This window comes from Benincasa hispida, chromosome 10 (genome assembly GCF_009727055.1).
Source record: "Benincasa hispida cultivar B227 chromosome 10, ASM972705v1, whole genome shotgun sequence".
Taxonomy (NCBI): Eukaryota; Viridiplantae; Streptophyta; class Magnoliopsida; order Cucurbitales; family Cucurbitaceae; genus Benincasa; species Benincasa hispida.
Genome location: NC_052358.1, coordinates 51,250,968 through 51,270,671, shown reverse-complemented (window position 1 = coordinate 51,270,671; position 19,704 = coordinate 51,250,968). Strand labels below are relative to the sequence as shown.

Genomic DNA, 19,704 nt, shown 5'->3' with positions numbered 1-19,704 from the left:
TAATGCTTTATAAATAAGAAATAATAAATTTATATTATAACTAAAATATTTTATTTCCCATCCACCTCACTTCTGATTTATTTTCTATGTTTTTCTCTCTCTTTAAGCTTCTCTCACTCACTACCAATAGTGTGTGTGAAGTAGATAGTGAAAATGGCTTTTTTTTTTTCTTCAAAATTACCTTTTTCTTTAAAGACACAAAATAATTACGAGTTAAAATTGTGTTTATTAATGATTGAATGATTTTAAAGGATAAAATTGTATTTCTAAAAAATCTTATTAAAGAAAAATAACTATGTTTAAAGAAACATATATATGAGATAGATTATTCGAGCATTAATTTTAAAGTGATTCATCTATTAAAAAATCTTCAAAATTTGTAGTAAAAAGACAAAAAGAAAAAAAAAAAACATAATTTGTAATGGTTAGAATACTATTTAAATCGCTTTTATAAAAAAATGTAAGGTGTAAAACATTTTTATTATAAACATTTTAATAAAAAGTACTTGAAGTAGAAGTCACCTTATGTTAGACTGTGTTAATTGATCTTAATATGTTTTTCTTACTGCAATTGTGGTTTTTCCCCTCTAATTTTTTTCTTTTTCTTATTATTTTTTTAATCTTCTACTATACATGGCTGGTTAAATCCATTTTCTTTCTTTCTTTTTTTTTTTTTTTTTACGACATTCAAGATTGATAATATAAATAATATGTAAATTGAGTTATGCTCTCTCGTCTTTATTCTCAATATTGTTCACGCAATATTCTTAATTAGTATCTTGTCATTTACTTTAATTTCTTAATCTAATTTTTTCTTTAATTCGTTTTACTATCATGTCTTTTGTATTAACACAAACTAATTTTAACATTTATCAACATCAATAATTCATCTGTTAAGATGTGTTATGATATCTAAAGAGGAAGACTACTAATGTAGAGACTAAATGTAAACTTTTAAAACAATAAGAATACCCAATCCAAAAAGTATCGGCTAAATCATAGAATTAACTTTAAAATTATTACATAAATAGTGTCTTAATTTGACAAAATGAAAATTCATAAAAAATGGTTAGTTATTTTGGTGTATATTTATTTTAGTTTATTTTGGTGTATATTTATATGTTAATCGAGAATTAACAATCCTGAATGTGTTACAAATATATTAAGCATATAATTGAAAATTTAAAACTATATTAGAGATTTTGAAAATTCAAGAATCAAGTAGTCACAAAATTAAAGGTCAAGAGATCTGTGAAACACTCTATGCAAACTCGAAAATTAAGAAACTAAGGTTCTATTTGATAATCATTTTGTTTTTAATTTTAAATTTTTGAAAATTAAGCCTAAACACTATATGTACTTACTTATTCATTTATTTTTATTGTCTACATTTTAGGAATGTTTTCAAAATTCAAGCCAACTTTGAAAAACTAAAAAAAGTATGCTCGTTTGTTAACCATTTCATTTTTTGTTTCTGGTTTTTGAAAATTAAGCTTATTTACTTACATTTTCTTACAATAGCTTGCATATTTCTTGAATACAAGAGTTGAATTTTTAGCTAAATTTTAAAAATAACAAGTTTTTAGAACCTATTTTGGTTAGTTTTCAAATTTTGGTTTGATTTTTGAAAATATGGGTAAAAAATTGATAAGAAAGTAAGAAATTTAAGGGTGAGAGAGATGTCTATAGACTTAATTTTAAAAAACAAACAAAAAACCAAATAGCTACCAAACAAGGTCATATTTTTAAATACTTGTTTTTGTTTTTAGAATTTAGCTAAAAATTCAATTGTTTACGTAAAAAATATGAAAACCATGATTAAGAAATTGGGAGAAAGCAAACATACATTTTGTTGGTGCGAAAAACTTGCGCGCGGGTCCTTGGGTTCTCTACTAGCTTGTTCCCCTAGTTCGATCTTGTTGTCCAAGTTGACTTCTTGAGAGTACTTGAACCAGTGTAGTGCCAAGTCAAACACACTCTGATGCCTAAGTTAGTACAAAGAGTATTTAGTTCAGCAAAACACCTAGAAGAGGGTGGGAATTCTTCTTTGGAGTTTAGTTACTACCTCCTTAGAGTTGTTGAATGAGACTATTTATAAAACCCTCTCTTTGATATCTGCCTGAAGCTCTTCTCTAGAGTTTACTTGCTATCTCCTTAGAGTTTTCGACTGAGATTATTTATAAGACTCTTTCTTTGACATCCACGTGAAATTATGTGTAATGTTGGCAATGTCAAGATGGTTACGCCGGTGTCGATCTCAATTCGATTATTTCTTTAGTAGTATAATTCCTTCGACTTGGCTAATGGGCCTGAAACTTGTGAGTCTGATTTTTTTCTTATTGGACTCGTATTCTCCAATGTCGCCTCCTAACAATCGTTGACACTTTTAAAAAATTTAAAAATTAAAAACCAAATCATTATTCAACGGACTATCATTGCATAATTTTAATGGAGATCGGAGAATTTTAAAACTATATGGACTAAAATTGAAAAATCAAAATTTGGGGAAGTGTTTGAAGGTATGTATTTATTAATGGCGTAAGAGAGAGAATTGTAGAGAGAGATTGCTTCCCGTCCCATTTAACACAGGCCAAGCGTTCTGTTTCCATTTTCTTCATGCGTGCAAGCCATTCTCTTCTTCAACACTTTCTTCTTCTTCTTCTTCTTCTTCTTCGCTTGTTAACGCCTTATATATTCTTCGCTATCTCTATTTCCTCTATCTTTCACTTTAACTTTCCTTCTCCATTCCTTTTCTTCCCTTTGTCTCATCTCAATTCCATCTGAATCTCTCATCCTCTGTTTCTCAACCAAATCATTTCCCTTTCTACAGCCTCAAAATTTATCTTCCTTCCTCAATCTTTGTTTTAAATCAATCCCTCCTCATCTTTCCCTTCTGGGCTTTCTTTCTTTACCCCCTAAATCCATTTCCCCTGTTCTTCTTCCCTTCCCCTCTTTCACCATGGGAAACTACCACGGCACCAAAAGAAACACCACCACCGAAGAACTCCAACCAGCCATAGCCGCCATAAATCTTGATGCCTACCAAGCCGCGTGCCGGGCCGACGACGATGTCCGATCATTTGACAAAGCTCTCCAAGCCAGAGCTAATCAAGTGCTGACGACATTAGCCGACGGCGGAGTGGAAGTCAGAGCTCTGTCTTTGGATTCCCTGAAACAAGTGACGGAATGTCTGCTGGAAATAAACCAGGAAGTGGTTCGAGTGATATTGCAATGTAAAAAGGACATTTGGAAGAATCAAGAGCTGTTTGAGCTGGTGGAAGATTACTTTGAGAATAGCTTGGAGACGTTGGATTTCTGCACTGCTCTGGAAAACTGTTTGAAGCGAGCTCGGGATAGTCAGCTACTGATTTTAATGGCGGTGAGACAATTCGAGGAGGAAGAAAGGGAAAATCAAGTGGGTTCGAATCAGTTCGCTAAAACTCTGAAGGAATTGAGGAATTTTAAGGCCTCCGGCGATCCCTTCACCGATGACTTCTTCAGAATCTTCAACTCTGTTTATCAACACCAAACGGTAATCTTAAATAACCCCTTAATCTTTAATTAGGTTAAATTAAAGTTTAAATTTGTGTAGATAAATTAATATTTGAAATTAATGTTTGAAAAATTTTCGTAAATAGAAAAAATGTTAAACTATTTATAAAAATAATAAAAAAAATAAATGATGGACATGACTTCTAATCAGTGTTAGACTTCTATCAATTTTCATCTCGTCTCAACAAAAAAAATTAAAATTTTACTATTTTGTATAAATAAATTTTTTTATATTTAAAAATTGTGATAAAGATAGAAAAAAAAATAATTTCTTTTTATTGAAAAAAAAAAAAATCTTTTTATTGAAAATTAAGAGACCCATGGAATATAAATTGCAAGATTAAAGATTTAGAAAAAAAAAATATTTTTTTGATCTAAATTTTAGGTTTAGTTTTTATTTGGTTCATAGAATTTATAATGTTATGTTTTCAGTCCTTTAGTTTTGAGTTTGATTTCAATTTAGCTTTTAAATTTCAAAATATTACAAATTTTACCGTATTTGATTTTTTTTAAATTTGGTTCATAATTTCAAGATTTGCTCTTTTAACCTTGATTTGTGGTATCAATATTTATTGATTAATTAAAAATAATTATAAAGTAAAATATTAAAGTTATTTTTTGAAAACAATGAAAATAATGGTGAAATTTAATTAATTATAATTCTTTGAAATTAATTATAGATGTTAACAGGAAAGACTCAAAGTGAAACTTAATTAATTATAATTCTTTTAATTTTTGAAACTTAGGGATCATATTAAAATAAAACTCAAATTTTAAGATAAAATTGTAATATCTTGAAACTTAGAGATCATATTAAAACAAAACTCAAATTTCAAGATAAATTGAAATGAAACCCAAAACTAGGGAAAAAATGTATCTTTTCCAAAAATTTATTACACACTTGTTCAAAATTTGAAAATAGACCATTAAAAATTTGAGTAAACTTGTAATTTAATCATTACTTTATTTTAGAAGGTTTTAATAGAACCTAACTTTTTTTTTCTTTTCATTTTTCTTTTTAAAAAATCAAATAAATTCGGTTGGTTTGTTATTTGTTGAATTGAAATGGTTTAAAATTTTTAACTAAAGGAAAAAAGAAAATTGGCAAAAAAAAAAAAAAAAAAGTACACTATAAAAAATTATTAATTAAAATTTATTTTTTCGTTTCTCTCACTCTTTTTTTTTTTTTTTAATTTTATTTTCTTTTCCGTGAACATCTAAATATCAAATTGATCTATAACTTATATATATATATATAAGATTCTAATTTTCTGTATAAAAGATCCTTTAACTTATCACAATTTTCTTAAGATTCTATGACACACAAAATAACAATTTTGAAACCTATTAGAAAATTTTAAAATATTTTTTATGGAATAAAAAAATTTAAATTTTATAAGGTCTACTAAACAAAATCTTAAACATGGAATTGAAATTAAACATAGATAAAAAAAAATATAGTATGGTAGGAATTCAAATCACCACAAAACCTAAAATTTAAATTCATTATCATTTTATTCATATTCTCAACACAGGCAATGCTTGAGAAGCTTCAACAAAAGAAAAATAAACTGGACAAGAAGCTAAAGTCCATCAACACATGGAGAAAGCTCTCATGCATGATATTCGCCGCCACATTTGCCGCCGTGTTAATATGCTCTGTGGTGGCGACGGTCATCACGGCACCACCGGTCGCCGCAGCACTATCGGCAGCTTCCTCCATTCCCCTAGGTTCCATGGGAAAATGGATTGATTCTTTATGGAAGAGCTATGAGAATGCGGTGAAAGCGCAAAAGGAAGTGATAAACTCAATGCAAGTAGGGACTTACATAGCCATCAAAGACATGGACAACATTCGGGTTTTGGTCGAAAAGCTCGAGATTGAGATTGAAGGAATGTTGGAGAAGGCGGATTTCGCCATTAAAGAGGAAGCTTTGAAGGTTGGGGTGGAGGAAATGAAGAAGAAACTTGGGGTGTTCATGAAGAGTGTTGAGGATTTGGGGGTTCAAGCTGATTTGTGTAGTAGAGACATTACAAGGGCAAGGACAGTAGTTTTGCAAAGAATTATAAAACATCCTAATTAATTAACATGTAATTTGGATTTATGCTTTGTGTAATTACATTCTTTCATTTGTTATGTTCTATTAATTAATTTGTTTATAAAAGAAAAATGTGGATTCAAATGGACAATTGATGCAACATCTGTTCAATATGAATTTTGATAGTTGTAGTTTGAATTTCATTTCATTTTAATCTTTGTATTTTCAAATGTTTAAATTTAGTTGATGTACTTTCAATAAATCTTAAAAATAGTTTATGTTGTTAAGTTTATTGTTGAATTTTAGTCTCTATCAACATTCTTTTTACAACATTTCAAAAATATGTCCACCATAAAAATTATTATTATTAGGTTTAAATGCTACTTTGATCCCTACTTTTAAAAGTATAGGGTCCATGAACCAAAATTGAAAGTATAAAGACCAAAATAAATCAAAATTGAGAATACAAAGATTAAAATGAATATTTTGAAAGTATAGAGACCAAAAAAACATTTTGAACGTATAGAGACCAAAATTAACCAAAGAAAATGTAAGTATTTAAACCTTAAGATTATTATTTAATCAATTTTGATAAAATTTAACTTTCAAAAACTAATTAAGATTTAATAAAAGTATAAATACTAGATTTAAGATTCATTAAAACTATAGGAAACTAATTTAAATAATTGAAAATACTGACACTAAATTTAAATTGAAAGAATGATATCTCTCGTTTTTCCCATTTTTGTCTAGTATTTTCTTCAATAAAAAGAAAAATCTTTCTCCAACAAAATTTGGGCTCAAGTTTAAGTTCTATCCACTTATATGAATATGGAAGAATTAAATTGATACATACTTTGAACAATTTAATTCAACTATCCATTTAGTGTACACTTAAAAATGAGTACATTCTAAGATGACAACCTACCTAAGATTTAATTGTTGGAATTTATGTCCTAAAGTCACGTAGTTAATTTGTTATTTGATATATTAATTGATTATTTTAAATATGCATTAGTGAGTTATCCATTACGAGAAAATTTCAAGAGTATTTCATGAGACTTGAACATAATGTAGTAAACATATAGGTAGATAATGTTCAAGTAATAAGCTAAAGAGTTTATAGTACATGGATAAGGTTGGGTGTCTTATCCTTGTAGGGTTGGCAAAAAAATCCGACGAGGCGGGGATTCCCCGGTTTGATCGGGGATGGGGTCAAACCAGAGAATTTATTCGGGGCCCGTTCGGGGACGGGGGCAGTATCCCGTCCCCGTCCCCGATTAAATTTTTTATTTTTTAATAGGTCCCCGCGGGGACGGGGATGGGGAGTCCCCCGCCTCGACCCGGCCCCGTTGCCAACCCTATATCCTTGTAACACTATGGGTACAACCCACTTTGTAATTATTACAAATATTGTAAGTGTTACAAACAATGTGATCCAAATCGTTCATGTGGAGGCTTAAGAATGGGGTATCCTATAAAATGAGATTGTGATATGAACCAGGAGGCCCTTGTGTTACCTCTGGGACCAATCACACGCTCAAGAGCAAAAAGCTACAGTTAGCGTTGAATTCTCACATACAAGCGGAGGTGAACTTAATTAAGAGGATTCAAGCAACAACATCTGATTAGAAGCTTTATAATTGGTTTCAATTGATGTTACAAGTGATAAGAGTAAAAATGCATAAGACGAAAGTTAACAGAATCATTAAGCACCCTAATTACACTTAATTTGAGTAAAAAAAACATGCTAAAACAAGTTTTTAAACATAAAAGGGTTTCATCATGTATACCTTTGAAGATTTCCACTTGCTTTTTGCTTAATCCATGAAATTGATCTCCAAATTTCTCAGTAAACTACCAAGAGAATCTTCTCTACTATTCTCAGCCTTGGATTGAGTGGTGGAAACTCAAAATTGAGAGGGATTGAGTGAGTTTGAGAGAGCTTAAGAGCAAAAATTATTTTTAATTTGAAGATTTTCAAAAAACAAAATGCATGAACTTCAAAAATCTAAAAAATGAAGTATTTATCAAGATCAAGCATGCAAACACTCGCTCATTCAACTATTTGATACTTCAAGTAGCACTAAGTGAGTGACCTAGGTGTTGAAATGTGGATTAATCTATATCAAATTGAGATCTTGGACAATTCCACTAATATGTATATTTTTCAATTTAAAATGATTTAATTTAAGAAAAAAATAAATATTAATTCAATTTCTATAAATTGAATTTAAAAATGAAAAAATGATTTAATTTCAATTAATTAATTAATTAATTAATTAATAATTTAATATCAAATATTAAATTAATAAAACACCTAATTCAAACATGAATTCTATTCATCTAATGAATATTTAAATCAATATATAATATTTAAACTCTCCAATTACGTTTAATTTCGATAAATTTAAACATTTATTATATCAAATATAATTATCCTAACCTTAAATTGAAATTTAAACATTTCAAATTTCAAACCCTAATTTCGAATTGGAACGTTTCAAATTCACTCAATATTCTAGTCCAAGGTTTAATATTTGATGAGCTAGTAGATAGACTTTATGGACCTATAGATCATGAGCTCAACGATTTGAGATTAATCGGTTAAACTCTTTAACTCGAGTTAATCGATATTCGTTAATCGCCGAGACATACCACTATAGCTTGATGGTTGCACTCTCCTCACTGTAGATATATTTCTGTCCACTTAATTTAACCATAATCAATAAGTTGATCCTTCACAGGTCCTTCATATTTACAACTAGGTCAAAAATTATCATTTCACCCCTGTAAATACATCTTGCTCCTTAAGTCTCCACTGACTTCTATTGAACAATAGGTTTATAGTCCAACTAATAAACTATGCCCTTCTCGGTCATGAGAGGGTGAGGCCCTTTTGTTCAAGACCAGGAATCAGTACTTAAGGGAACAACCTATCTGCTAACCCTAAAATGGGTAGGAGTGAATTTCATCTTGCATGACTATGTCCTCAGCTATCTATCCGGTCTTATCCCCAAAATGGGAAACTTGTTGAATAGTGCTGTTGAACTACTCTCACCTATGCAGATAAAAGGATAATCTTAAATAAACAGGAGCTTATATTAGTTTAGGATTAAGATCGAGTTACCCTAGGTCATTTAATTTAAAATAGTCAGTTTTAAAAGTAAACAATTGTTATAAAGAAAAGTAACTATTTCGTGGTTCGGTCTTATGCAGACATCTTTTGCATAGGATGCTTCCACTCGCATGTCTCCACATGAACGAGTTTGGGATCACATCATTTGTATTAGTATATCTAAAGTGTCCCTAGGATGAGGTACCCAATCTCATCCATATACTTAAATACCTTTTTGGCTATAAACTATAACTTGATCCTCTTTTATGTCTCTTCATAAAGTTAAAGTATTCATACTACAAACATGGATTTGTTTATTGGATTTTATAACATAATGCAATTTCAACAAACGCTGTATTGAATAAATTCTTCAACAATACTTTTATAGATACAAAGAATATGTTTCCAAAATTACAAACTGCGAGTTTTAGGACATTCCCAACAATCTCCCACTTGGACGAAAACTCCAGTGGGTTACAGATATATATAAATATACAATGTTGAGAAAAGAAAAAATATAATAAACTATGGCATCTATATACCTTTGACATTCTCCCACTTGCCCTAGATTTATGAAGCTCATAGTCACAATCCAACCAGGTGACCCTCAAACACTTTAGCCATGTGGGCCTTCGTAAATGGATTAGCAAGATTTTCTTCAAAGGCTATTTTCACGACTATCACGTCTCCTCTGTGTATTATCTCCTTGATGAGCTGGCACTTTTGCTCGATGTGTTTTCCGCATTTGTGACTTCTAGGTTATTTTGAGTTAGCAACTGCTCCATTATTATCACAATACAGGTGATCGACAGATGTATATTTGAAACCACTTCCAAATCCATCATGAACTTTTTGAGCCATATTGTTTCTTTAGCTGCTTGACATACAATTGCATATTCAGCTTCCATCGTGGAATCAGCAATACAACTTTGTTTAATGCTTCTTCACACTATAGCTCCTCCATTGAGAGTGAATACTGATCCTGAAGTAAATTTCCTAGAATCTACATCAGTTTGAAAACCAAAATCAGGGTATCCTATAAGGATCAAATCCTTAGAACTATACATGAGCATATAGTCCCTCGTTCTCCGAAGATACTTGAGGATGTTCTTAATAGTAGTCTAATGGCAATGTCCAGGGTTACTGAAACCTGCTGATGATTCCAACTGCAAAGCATATGTCAGGACGTGTACATAATATAGCGTACATCAAGCTTCTTAAGTGTCGACATAAGGAATTCTTTTCATTTTCTCAACTTTTTGAGGTGTCTTATGATACTATTCCTTAGACAAATGAATTCCGTGTCTAAATGGTAGCCTGCCCCTTTTAAAATTTTGTATGTTATATCTTGACAACATTTTGTATCGTTCTTAGCGTACGATCTGGGCTGTTTCCCTCTCGACTTTGGATCTTAGCACCCCAAAAGTCTGTCTGTACAAACGATCTAGGCCTGTATTCGGAGTTTCCCTGGGGTTGGTAAGGCGAAATGGGGCCACCCTAGCCCATTGAGTGCTCTACCTCGGGCCATCGACATCATACGCTCTACTGAAATAGATTTCGCGGAAAACCAGCTATATCCGATCTTGGTTGGCCTTTCACCCCTAGCCACAATTCATCCCCGTATTTTGCGATTTCGAAAAATTTGGATTCCAACTACATATTGGGAATCTCCCAAATCTTTCATTTGAAATTGCGATGCTAGCTTCTCTTTACGTCAACAAGGAATCCTATCTCATTTCCAATGAGCAGGATATCATCAACATAAAAGACCAAGAAAGCTACACCGTTGACTATCTTCTTGTAAACACAAGGTTTGTCAACATTCTGTTTAAAGCCATAAGATTTGATCGCAGTGTCAAACTCTATATTCTAGGATCGAGATGCCTGTTTTAATCCATAAATGAATCAATTAAGCTTTTAAATTTTTTGCTCCTAACCCTATTCAATAAACCCTTCTGGTTGAGACATGTAAATACTTTTGTCAAGATGACCATTCAAAAAGGTTGTCATGACATCTATTTGCCAGATTTCATAATCATAGAAAACAATAATTGATAAAAGTATTCTAATAGATTTAATCATGGCAACAGAAGAGAAGATTTCTTCATAGTTTACCCCCTCTCTTGGGGTAAAACCTTTTGCCACAAGTCTGGCTTTATAGGTTTGCACCTTACTAGTTGATCTCGTTTTCTCTTGTAGATCCACTTACAACCAATAGATTTTACCCCATCTAGTTGATATACAAGTTTCCAGATAGAATTGAAGTACATCGACTCTATTTCTAGGTCCATAGCTTCTATCCATTAATCTCTATCTACATCTTCCATTGTTGTTTAAAGGTCAATGGATCCTCTAAGTTATCATCAGGTATGATGACATGAGTTTCTGTTAAACCCATATAGCGGTCAAGCTGTTGAACGTCCTCCTACTACGTCGAGGCATTCCCATCTCATGAGAAGGATGTGATGTAGTAACAAGTCTTGTTGAAGGACCAGCTTGATCAATAGCTTTCATTGATTTATCTGTAGATTCTTTGGACATTTCATTTAATACTAACTTACTGCGAGGTTGATGATTTCTTATGTGATCTTGTTCTAAGAATATAACATTTGTCGATATAAATACCTTATCTTCTTAAGGATCATAAAATAGACCACATTTTGTTTCTTTCGGATATCCTACAAATAGGCATATTTTTTAACGTCGTTCCAATTTCTTAGAGTTTTGCACCAACACGTGTGTCGGGCATCCTCAAATTCTGAAGTGATGTAAACTACCTTTACATCCTCTCCATAACTCATACGGTGTTTTTGAAACACTTTTTGAGGGAACCATGTTCAATATATGTACTGCAGCTTGTATTGTATACCCCCAAAAGGACTAAGGTAACTTGGTGTAACTCATCATTGAACGAACCATGTCTAACAAGGTTCAATTTCTCCTTTCTGCTATACCATTTTGTTGTGATGTACCAAATGCTGTGAGTTGGGATTGAATTCCATATTCTACTAAATAGTTTTGGAATTGTAATTCCATATACTCACCACCCCGGTTTGACCGAAGTGTTTTTATCCTTTTACCTAATAGGTTCTCAACCTCAGTCTTATATTCTTTGAATTTTTCAAGAGTTTCATATTTATGATGCATTAGGTAAACATAGTCATATCTGAAATAATCATCAATAAAACTGACATAATATTCAGATCCACCTCGAGCTTTAACATTCATCGGACCAAAAAGGTCTGAATATATAAGTTCTAGAGGTTCTTTGGCTCTAAGACCTTTTTCTTAAAAAGATCTTTTAGTCATTTTTCCTTCAAGACATGATTCAAATGGAAATAAAGATATGTCTTCGAACTGATTTAGATGACCATTCTTTACCAATCTCTCAATCCTGTTGAGATTTATGTGACCAAGTCTTAAGTATCAAAGATAGGCGTTATGAGAAATATTTCTTTTTGTATTTTGAGTTTTCTCTATTTTAAACATCTTTATATTTAAAATGGCTTTTGCCTTGGTTTTAACACATACAAGTTATTTTCAAGTTTAGCTGTACACATTTGAATAACTTTTGAACTAATGAATACTTTATTTACATTAAAAGTGACTTTATACATATGTTCCAGCAAACAAGATACAGAGATTAAGTTTCTTTTCATTTTAGGTACAAAATATACATTTTCTAGTAAAATGTAAAAATCTCCAAAAAATAACTTGATGTCTCTCACTACTTCTGCTGAAATGACTTCACCTATTCTCACCTTGAAAGTCATTTCGTTTTTCAATAACTGCTTCCAGAAACTAGTTTCCTGAATAAAAGTGCAAATATGATTAGCGGTGCCTGAATCCAGTATCTAGGTTAAGTGAGAACTCTCCAATAAACATGTTTCTATTATAGGTAAATCGAATGTACCTTGATTTGCCTTCTCAGCTTTCTTCTCTGCAAGATACTTAGGACAATTGCGTTTCCAATGCCTGTCGATATTGCAATGGAAACATTTTTCTTTTGCAACTTTCGTCTTGCTCTTAGTAGCATGAGTTTGTTTCTTCCCTTTTCCCTTTTCCCTTTTTCTTCATCTGAATACTTTTATCCTTTGAAGGTCCAGGGTTCTTATCAGAGGGTTTTGAACTAGATGAAGCACCCTTCTGAAATTTCCTTTCGAAAACAACATTTGCTTCTCCTTCTTTATTTTTTATTAAAGATGCATAAAACGGAAGCTAACATAATCATTAAGCACTCTAGTAACACTTAATTTGATTCAAAAGCATGCTAAAACAAGTTTTTAAACATAAAAGGGTTTCATCATGTATATCTTTGAAGATTTCCACTTGCTCCTTACTTAATCCACGAAACTGATCTTCAAATTTCTCAGTAAACCACCAAGAGAATCTTATCTATTATTCTCAGCTTTTGATTGAGTGGGTTTGAGAGAGCTTAAAGGAAAAAACTATTTTTGCTTTGAAGATTTTCAAAAAACAGAATGCATGAACTTCAAAAATCTAAAAAATGAAGTATTTATCAAGATCAAGCATGCAAGCACTCACTCATTCAGCTAATTGACACTTCAAATAGCACTAAGTGAGTGGGCTAGGTGTTGAAATGTGGATTAATCCACTATCAAATTGAGATCTTGGACAATTCCATTAATCTGTCTATTTTCCAATTTAAAATGATATAATTTAAGAAAAAATTAAATCTTAATTCAATTTCTATAAATTGAATTTAAACATGAAAATTTGATTTAATTTTAATTAATTAATTAAACAAATTTTAGTAATTAATTAATTAATAATTAAATATCAAATATTAAATTAATAAAACATCTAATTCAAACATGAATCCTATTCATGTAATCAATATTTAAATATTTTAAACTCTTTAATTACATTTAATTTCAATAAATTTAAACGTTAATTCTATCGAATATAACTATCCAAACCCTAAATTGAAATTTGAACACTTCAAATTCCAAATCCTAATTTCAAATTTGAATGTTTCAAATTCACTCAATATTCTAATCCAAAGTTTAATCTTTTACGAGCTAGTAGATAGACTTTATGGACCTACAGATCATGAGCTCCAATGATTTGAGATTAATAGGTTAAACTCTTTAACCCGAGTTAATCAATATTCGTTAACCATCGCGACATACCACTATAGCTCGATGGTTGCATTCTCCTCACTTTAAATATATTTCTGTCCATTTGATTTAACCATAATTAATAATTTGATTCTTTACAGGTCCTTCATATTTACAACAAGGTCAAAAATTACCATTTTATCCCTGTAAATACATCTTGCTCCTTAAGTCACCACTGACTTCTATTGCACAATAGGTTTATAGTTCAACTAATAAGCCATGCCCCTCTTGGTCATGAGAGGGTGGGGCCCTTTGTTCAAGACCAGGAATCAGTACTTAAGGGAACAACCTATCTGCTAACCCTAAAATGGGTAGAAGTGAATTCCATCTTTTAGGACTATATCCTCAGCTATCTATCCAATCCTATTCTCAAAATGGGAGACTTGTTGAGCAGTGTTATTGAACTACTCTCACCTATGTAGATCAAATGATAATCCCGAATAAATAGGAGTTCATAATTAATTCAAGATGAAGATCGAATTACCCTAGGTCGTCTAATTTGAAATAGTCAATTTTAGCAGTAAACAATTGTTATAAAGAAAAGTGACTATTTCGTGATCCAGTCTGTAACGACCCAGATTTGTACGCATACAGAAAATTAAATGTCAAATAATAAGCTGGACGAAATTTTATTTAAAGGGGTGGAAATTTAGAAGGAAAAAAAATGAATTGGATTAATTGGAAATTTATTCATTATCCAAAAATAATGAATGAGGGAGCAGAATCAGGGAGGATTAATTGGAAGTTGGACGCTAGCTAATTCAGGAGACAACGGGCAGTAGATAAATTTTGTTTGGACACTACTCATTGGAAGAATTGGAGTGAATTAATTGCCCATATACTCTTTTGAAAGAGTTAAAAAGAGGAAGTGGAGTCCACAAGCAGTGAAGGCAACCACGCATGAAAACTAGCGAGATTGGAGAGAACATTGGAGAGAGCGAGAGTAAAGAGAGCGAGATTCTTAGCGAGACAGTAGGAAAGAGCGGGAGCGAGAGCGAGAGTCGCGAGAGCCAAATCAGTGAGAAAGCTGGAGAGAGCGAGATTATGAGAATAAAGAGAGCGAGATTTGGACAGAAGCGTGGATTATGCGTTGAATTTGGCCACGATCTTATAGATTATACATGGAAAAACCCAAAAATTGAATACAAACAAAGAATGATGACGTAAGGGAAAACGTTAGCCAAGATTAGGTGTCTTATTGAGAGGAATCTTTAAACCCTAAGTAATTTTAAGGAAGCCACCTGTAGGATGATTGTTCACACTGAGAAGAGCTGAAAAATACTATAAATAGGACCCTTTGCTGAAGATTTAACCCATTCTCAAACAAATCTCAGTAACAAAGAATCGTGTGAAAGAGTAAGTGTGAGTGAGGAAGTTCTGTGAGGCTAAAAGAGAAAAGCTCGNTGTACTTCAAGTAGGCGACGACATTGCTCGTATTTATGGTCTTGATGAAGTAATGGCAGGTGAATTAGTAGAATTTGAAGAGGGTGCTATAGGCATAGCTCTAAATTTAGGATCAAATAATGTTGGTGTTGTATTAATAGGTGATGGTTTGTTGATACAGGAGGAAAGTTCTATAAAAGCAACGGAAAAAATTACTCAGATACCAGTAAGCGAGGCTTATTTAGATCGTGTTATAAATGCCCTGGCTAAATCTATTGATGGCCGAGGTGAAATTTCATCTTCTGACTCTCGGTTAGTTGAATCCCCCGCTCTTGGTATTATTTCGAGACGTTTCGTATACGAGCCTCTTCAAACAAGACTTATTGCTATTGATTTGATGATCCCTATCGGACGTGGTTAGCAAGAATTAATTATTGGGGACAGGCAGACCAGTAAAACTGCAGTAGCCACGGATATGATTCTCAATCAACAAGGGCAAAATGTAATATATGTTTATGTAGCTATTGGTCAAAAAGCATCTTATGTGGCTCAAGTAGTGACTACTTTACAGGAAAGAGAGGCAATGGAATACACTATTATAGTAGCCGAAACAGTGGATTCTTCGGCTACATTACAATACCTTGCCCCTTATACAGGAGCAGCTTTGGCTGAATATTTTATGTACAGAAAACAACACACTTCAATCATTTATGATGATCCCTCCAAACAAGCACAAGCTTATCGACAAATGTCTCTTCTTTTACGAAGACCACCGGGCCGCGAAGCTTATCCAGGAGATGTTTTTTATTTGCATTCACGCCTTTTGGAAAGAGCCGCTAAATCAAGTTCTGCTTTAGGTGAAGGAAGTGTGATTGCTTTACCAATAATTGAGACCTAATCGGGAGATGTTTTAGCTTATATTCCTACTAATGTAATTTCCATTACCGATGGACAAATATTCTTATCTGCCGATCTATTCAATGCTGGAATCAGACCTGCTATTAATGTGGGTATTTCCGTCTCCAGAGTAGGATCTGCAACTCAAATTAAAGCCATGAAACAAGTAGCCGGATAATAAAAATTGGAATTGGCTCAATTTGCCGAATTAGAAGCCTTTGCGCAATTCGCTTCTGATCTCGATAAAGCGAATCAGCCCCTCTCACGGTAGAAGAACATATAATGACTATTCATACCGGAACTAATGATTATCTTGATTCATTAGAAATTGAACAAGTAAGGAAATTTCTCGTTGAGTTAGTACTTACGTAAAAACGAATAAACCTCAGTTTCAAGAAATAATATCTTCCACGAAGACATTCACCAATGAAGCGGAAGCCCTTTTGAAAGAAGCTATTCAGGAACAGCTGGAACGTTTTCTACTATCATGAGATGAGTTTTGGTGAAAATTTCAAAGAACATATCTAAATTTTATTAATTAGATAGAAAACTATATAAAAAGTTTATTTATCAAAACATAAGGATCCATAAAACATTAGCGTGGTGGTACAAAATGCATATGCCTATAATAGTGAGTTTGATGGTTGGCCATTTGAGCGACGTCCAATTCTGCCATCTACGCTGTGTCCTTACCTACAAAGTCTGTAAAAATATAGGATGAGTATATAATATACCCAGTAAGTTAGTTCTCACGTAGGGTAGTGACTAAATGCACAATCACAAGCAACATGTCATGAAAACATATGGTTGGGACCGAAAAACGTATAATAACATGTGGTGGTCGGTTATGCTTCCAACATATCTCTCCTCCCTGATAAGAGATGAGGACCTAAGCTAAAACTAACCCATCTGATGATTAGCGGGTCATGCAGTCAGTAGGGCCAGAGTCGCATCCAACATCAACCATTAACATAAACGTAAGATTAGACTGGAAGCATAACTTACACCTAATTAAAACTTGATTTTAACGTAATCGTGAACAAACATAATGAATGGGGTCCCTTGTAGATAAATGTGTTCTAAACATGTAATGCAATATAACAATTAACATAACCATGCAACATAATAAGGTACACTACCATAGAACACTTAAAGAGAGGGTGAGATAAACTACTTACCTTGACTGTGATCTAATTATTCCTTATTATTCTTTATGATTTGATCAGTAGAGCTTTCCCTTTTTAAACTAGAAGGAAATTTGGGCAGCACCTTACCCGAGCTTTTCTCTTTTAGCCTCACAGAACTTCCTCACTCACACTTACTCTTTCACACGATTTCTTTGTTACTGAGATTTGTTTGAGAATGGGTTAAATCTTCAGCAAAGGGTCCTATTTATAGTATTTTTCAGCTCTTCTCAGTGTGAACAATCATCCTACAGGTGGCTTCCTTAAAATTACTTAGGGTTTAAAGATTCCTCTCAATAAGACACCTAATCTTGGCTAACGTTTTCCCTTAGTCATCATTCTTTGTTTGTATTCAATTTTTGGGTTTTTCCATGTATAATCTATAAGATCGTGGCCAAATTCAACGCATAATCCACGCTTCTGTCCAAATCTCGCTCTCTTTATTCTCATAATCTCGCTCTCTCCAGCTTTCTCACTGATTTGGCTCTCGCGACTCTCGCTCTCGCTCCCGCTCTTTCCTACTGTCTCGCTAAGAATCTCGCTCTCTTTACTCTCGCTCTCTCCAATGTTCTCTCCAATCTCGCTAGTTTTCATGCGTGGTTGCCTTCACTGCTTGTGGACTCCACTTCCTCTTTTTAACTCTTTCAAAAGAGTATATGGGCAATTAATTCACTCCAATTCTTCCAATGAGTAGTGTCCAAACAAAATTTATCTACTGCCCGTTGTCTCCTGAATTAGCTAGCGTCCAACTTCCAATTAATCCTCCCTGATTCTGCTCCCTCATTCATTATTTTTGGATAATGAATAAATTTCCAATTAATCCAATTCATTTTTTTTCCTTCTAAATTTCCACCCCTTTAAATAAAATTTCGTCCAGCTTATTATTTGACATTTAATTTTCTGTATGCGTACAAATCTGGGTCGTTAAGACTGGATCACGAAATAGTCACTTTTTTTATAACAATTGTTTACTGCTAAAATTGACTATTTCAAATTAGACGACCTAGGGTAATTCGATCTTCATCTTGAATTAATTATGAACTCCTATTTATTCGGGATTATCATTTGATCTACATAGGTGAGAGTAGTTCAATAACACTGCTCAACAAGTCTCCATTTTGAGAATAGGATTGGATAGATAGCTGAGGATATAGTCCTAAAAGATGGAATTCACTTCTACCCATTTTAGGGTTAGCAGATAGGTTGTTCCCTTAAGTACTGATTCCTGGTCTTGAACAAAGGGCCCCACCCTCTCATGACCAAGAGGGGCATGGCTTATTAGTTGAACTATAAACCTATTGTGCAATAGAAGTCAGTGGTGACTTAAGGAGCAAGATGTATTTACAGGGATAAAATGGTAATTTTTGACCTTGTTGTAAATATGAAGGACCTGTAAAGAATCAAATTATTAATTATGGTTAAATCAAATGGACAGAAATATATTTAAAGTGAGGAGAATGCAACCATCGAGCTATAGTGGTAGTCGCGATGGTTAACGAATATTGATTAACTCGGGTTAAAGAGTTTAACCTATTAATCTCAAATCATTGGAGCTCATGATCTGTAGGTCCATAAAGTCTATCTACTAGCTCGTAAAAGATTAAACTTTGGATTAGAATATTGAGTGAATTTGAAACATTCAAATTTGAAATTAGGATTTGGAATTTGAAGTGTTCAAATTTCAATTTAGGGTTTGGATAGTTATATTCGATAGAATTAACGTTTAAATTTATTGAAATTAAATGTAATTAAAGAGTTTAAAATATTTAAATATTGATTACATGAATAGGATTCATGTTTGAATTAGATGTTTTATTAATTTAATATTTGAATATTTAATTATTAATTAATTATATACTAAAATTTGTTTAATTAATTATTAAAATTAAATCAAATTTTTCATGTTTAAATTCAATTTATAGAAATTGAATTAAGATTTAATTTTTTCTTAAATTATATCATTTTAAATTGGAAAATAGACAGATTAATGGAATTGTCCAAGATCTCAATTTGATAGTGGATTAATCCACATTTCAACACCTAGCCCACTCACTTAGTGCTATTTGAAGTGTCAATTAGCTGAATGAGTGAGTGCTTGCATGCTTGATCTTGATAAATACTTTCATTTTTTAGATTTTTGAAGTTCATGCATTCTGTTTTTTGAAAATCTTCAAAGCAAAAATAGTTTTTTCCTTTAAGCTCTCTCAAACCCACTCAATCAAAAGCTGAGAATAATAGATAAGATTCTCTTGGTGGTTTACTGAGAAATTTGAAGATCAGTTTCGTGGATTAAGTAAGAGGCAAGTGGAAATCTTCAAAGATATACATGATGAAAACCCTTTTATGTTTAAAAACTTGTTTTACATGCTTTTGAATCAAATTAAGTGTTA

At 32.3% G+C, this 19,704-nt stretch overlaps 2 pseudogenes; both read left to right on the top strand.

Moving 5' to 3' along the window:
* The first annotated feature begins 2,571 nt into the window (after positions 1 to 2,571).
* On the top strand, positions 2,572 to 5,742 carry LOC120089246 (annotated as a pseudogene).
* Positions 5,743 to 7,040: 1,298 nt separating this feature from the next.
* On the top strand, positions 7,041 to 16,621 carry LOC120089141 (annotated as a pseudogene).
* The last annotated feature ends 3,083 nt before the right edge of the window (positions 16,622 to 19,704 follow it).